The sequence below is a fragment of the Chelonoidis abingdonii genome, chromosome 2 (assembly GCF_003597395.2).
Source record: "Chelonoidis abingdonii isolate Lonesome George chromosome 2, CheloAbing_2.0, whole genome shotgun sequence".
NCBI lineage: Eukaryota > Metazoa > Chordata > Testudines > Testudinidae > Chelonoidis > Chelonoidis abingdonii.
Genome location: NC_133770.1, coordinates 1,331,513 through 1,335,879, shown reverse-complemented (window position 1 = coordinate 1,335,879; position 4,367 = coordinate 1,331,513). Strand labels below are relative to the sequence as shown.

At 51.6% G+C, this 4,367-nt stretch overlaps 1 protein-coding gene across 1 annotated transcript in view; it reads right to left on the bottom strand.

Moving 5' to 3' along the window:
* The window catches only part of LOC116827455 (voltage-gated inwardly rectifying potassium channel KCNH2), a 169,749-nt gene that overhangs the window by 94,571 nt on the left and 70,811 nt on the right, over positions 1–4,367 (bottom strand).

The following is a 4,367-nucleotide window of genomic DNA, read 5'->3' as shown; positions in this document are numbered from 1 at the left end:
ATACCCTAGCCAGGGCACAAGGAGAGCAGAAAGGTAATTTAATTGTGTTACCTACTGACAGTTTAACAACTTGTAACAAGGAGGAAATGATTCCTAAACTTGTGTGTGTTGAGCTTGACAACTTGGAGGTTGCCAGTGATTATGAGAAAAGTTGCCAAGGAAAGGAGAGTACCTCTAACCTTTTATCTAGTGAATCTATGAGTTTGCCTGAAAGGGAATTGTGTAGGAATCTGCCTGATGGGCCAGAGCTGATTCTGGATGTAAGTAGGACCCAGAAAGAGTCTGTGGTGGCTCAGGGAAGTGTTCCTTTAGAGCAAGCCCTAGGTGAAGCAGGGAAGGGCAGAACTTCTGAAAAGGGTGGACTGCTGCTTAGAGAATCTCATAGGGAAAGGAATCCTCAGGGTAATCTGTGCAAGCAGTTTCAGCAACTAAAGGGTGTGAAAGTGATTTCATTAAGGAAGTTTCAGTTCCTAACAGCCAAAAATTTTCTGTTGTGAATGGATCCACTGACTTTCCTTTTGAAAGATCCAGTGGGGGTAGCTTAGAGACGGGCTCAAATGGAGTAAAACTTGTTAAGGAATTTAAACAGCCCTATGACCAAGTGCCTGGGTTTGGCCAGCTTGTTGGGAAGACAATGGTGTTGGGACAGGACTAATTTTGTAAGTGAGCCGTCTGTGCGTCAGGTCTGAGGAGAGATTGAGTTACTGGTGTTTCAGAACTAAATGGTTTTATGTCTAAGCGCTTGAGGATGCAGGGAAGAGCAAACAAACTCTCCCTCAAACCCTTTGGATTTGTGTGGTGTCTCTGTAAAACAGAGTCCAGCCTTGGAACGGGCAGCAGCTGAAAATCTAAAAGCTAGTGTCTGTGGTGATGCAAATTACCTGGCTGGCAGGGAGAAGAAAGACTTGCTAATGGCTGTTAGCAAAGAGAGCCCCCCCATCAGCCAGTGAATTTGAGTAAGCAAGAGAAATCAGGGTGTGATCTGGCAGGACAAGGAGAAAAGAGAAAACTGAATTTTGCAAAGTGAAGCCACAGGTTAACCCTAAAATTCCCAAACTCCCATGGTATAAGTCCAAGGGTCTGGCACGACAAACATGATTATAAATGGACAATTGCAATCAATTTGTTGTTACTGCTAATTGTAATTTTTGTAACTAATGTGTTGCAATTACCAAGAGCTGTAAGAATGTACAATGTGCCCAATCGTTTGGAAAATCCCTTAAACATGTTAAAAGGAATACATGAGAACACACTTTTATGTTAAAAGACATCGCTACACTGATGTTCCACAGTTGATGCCTATAAACAGTATTGGAACTTTTCACAGGGGAAAAGACATTCCAGACCTAATGTGCTGTATGAAAAGGGAAACTGAGGCACAATATCATATTGCTTTCATGGCTAAATGCCAAGATTCCTGTACTATGAACAACATTTATATCTACATTGGGGTGATGTTAATTGGGTTCAAACATTTGCCAGAGCGTGTATGGATAAAGTAACTTCTTTAGCTCTTGGCAAGATCACATAAAACATACAGGGACCATGCTGCAAAAGTTAACCAAGTTTTACCTTGAGTTTGTAAGGAGATTCAATCATGTTATTAAACATGACTTTGGTAAACCATTTCTGTTATACACTGATATGGCTTCTAACCCAACATGGGCTGTAGTGAGACAGAACCAAGAATGGGAAGCTCTTGGGATGCAGTCAGGGATGTCATTGTCATCCCTTCCTGCATCAATTTTGTGTTGGGGGTGTGACGTTATTGGTATAAACTGGGACCATATAGAACATGGGTTGCAACCAAGGTCCTGTAGTGGCACCAGATCTTATGTAAAGGGGGTCAGATAAGGTGTCTCAGACCAGGTTACGGGTTACTGGTTATGATTGTGCTGTCTGTATGTCTGTATCATTTTGTAGTTGAAGTTATGAATATTGGCTGTGTGCTGTCCGTATTTCAAACTTGTGCTGGGTTACTGGGAAACATCCCAGACAAGTTGGTGTTAGCTCTGCCTAGCCTGATTGATGGCCCATTAAGGACCATCACCTACACAATTGACCCATTGAGAGGAGGCGGATACGCTTGGTGACTCAGCAGAGTGTGCAGGGCCTGGCCCATGTGACTCCACACTCCAGCCCCGCCATGACCCAGCCTGTGTGCTCTGTGCCCAGCCCTGACCCCCAGCCTTGTGTGCTCTGCCCTTCCCCAGGGCCTGTGTGCTCTGCGCCCGCCTCGCCCCCCCAGCCTGTCGCTGGCCCTGCCCCCCAAGCCTGTGTGCCCTCGCCCCCCGTCCCCCGTGACCCTCAGCTGTAGTGCTCTGCGCCCATGCCCTGCCCCCCAGTCTGATGTATCCCTGCTGGCCCGCCTGCCCCAGTCTGTCGTGCCCTGTTTGGCCCGGCCTGCCCTTCAGCCTGTGTGCCCTGCTGCCCACCCTGCCCCCTCCAGTCTGTGTGCTCCTTGCCCCCCAGTCTGGTTGCCCTGTGCTCGTTCGCCCTGACCCCGCCTGTGTTTGCCTGCCTTCCCCCCAGCCTGTGCTTGCTCTGCGCCCTGCCCTGCCCCCCAGTCTGTGCTTCCCTGTGGCCCCGCTCCTTGCCCCCCAGCCTGTGTGCTGTGTGCCCCGCCCTTGACCCCCAGCCTGGTCGCTTCTGTGCCCGGGGCCCTGCCTCCCCCCAGCCTTGATGTTGCTCTGTGCCCCGCCCCCCAGCTGTGTTGCTCTGTTGCCCTGACCCCCCAGCTGGGTGTCTGCACCCAGCCAGCCCCCCAGCCCTGTTGTAGCTCTGTGGCCTTGCCCTGCCCCCAGCCTGTGTGCTCGATGCCGCCCAGCCACAGCCCCAAGTTGTGTGCCTGCGCCCCGCCCTGCCCCCAGGTCTGTGTGCCCTGTTGCCCCGCCCTGACCCCCAGCTGTGTCTCTAGTGCCCGGCCCTGCCCCCCAGTCTGCCCACTGTGCTCCAGTAAGGGGCACTGGCTCTCATCTGGGCCTGGCCGTGAACATGGTGTCGAGTGCCCGTGTCCCGTGTAATGGGCTGGCGATTTCTCACCTGGCGCTGGCTGTGCAGTGGCTGTGTTTGGAGGCCCAGCTGCCTGGGTTGGCTGAGCGAGGGGTGAGCTGCCCCCCTTGTCCTGGGAGAGGCTCCGGCGGAGAAGCCTCATTCGCCCGGATTTAACACAGCAGGCTGTTGAAAGTGGCTTCGAGCGTCATAACGCACATCCGGGGCCCCCAGCCCCACTGGTGCCGGATGTGGGCCAGCCCCTGTGTGCCGAAGTGGGGTCTGTTCTGGATGTGTTCTTGATGTCTGGTCGTGGGGAGTGCTGACCTGGGAAGGCTGGCAGGGGAGTTGTGGCTTGGATGGCCCGGGCCTGCGTTGGGGGAAGGAGGACAAAGGACAACAAAGGCTGGGGAGGAGCCGGGGGGAGGCTGAGTGCAGGCTGGAGGAAGTGTTTCAGTTTGAAGCTTGCAGGGAAATGGAGAGGGCCGAGAGGGCTTTGGCCTTCCCAACAGGGCTGTGGCTCCTTGGGGCCCCAGGGGACTAACTAAAGGGGTTTCTGTTGGTCATGTTTACCGGCAAACCTGTTTGGACAGTGTTCCTGCTTCCAACCAGCCTGCCCGGGTGTTAGGTGAGCCATCCCCGGGGGGCCTGCTGTGATGGATTGCGGTTCTGGCGGGGACCCAACTGAGAGTGCCAAATCAGACCAATTGCCTCCTAAACAGGGGCAGTCACAGCCCAGGCGGGTTTTCCACTCTTAAGGCAAACCAAAACAGCCAGACAAAAAGGCTTCGGTTTCACACCCACTGTGCTAACCACAAGTCACACAGCCAATTTCCTTAGACACCCCAGTCTCCCGTATCACCACCAGTCCCACACGTCCTGGGATGAATGGTTATGAAAACCCAATTCTCCAGGAAAAGAAAAAGGTTTTTTCTCTCGAATCCCAAGGACCAAGCCCCAGACCGGCAATAGATACATCAGATTTAACCACAAAATCCACGCTGTTGCCATATCCTTAGAAATCTAAAATCTAAAGGTTTATCCTAAAGGAAAAAGCTAGAGCACTGAGGAGCTAGATTGATTAAATGGAATCAATTACATACAGTATCTGGCAAGTTCCTTAAGATTTCAGCCTTTTGATTAGCATTGTGGATGGAGTAAACTGCAGGTCAAATCAGGTCTCTGGAACATCCCCGGTGGATGGGTCATCAAGTCCTTTGTGCAGGCTTAGTTTGTAGCAAAGTCCCTCCAGAGGTAGAAGTCGGATTGAAGACAATGCTGCGAGATGAGGCATTTCAGCCTTATATAGGCTTTTCCAGGTGTAAGGGACACTTCTTCTGTTTCTTACTGTGGAAGTACAGCAAAATGGAATGTGC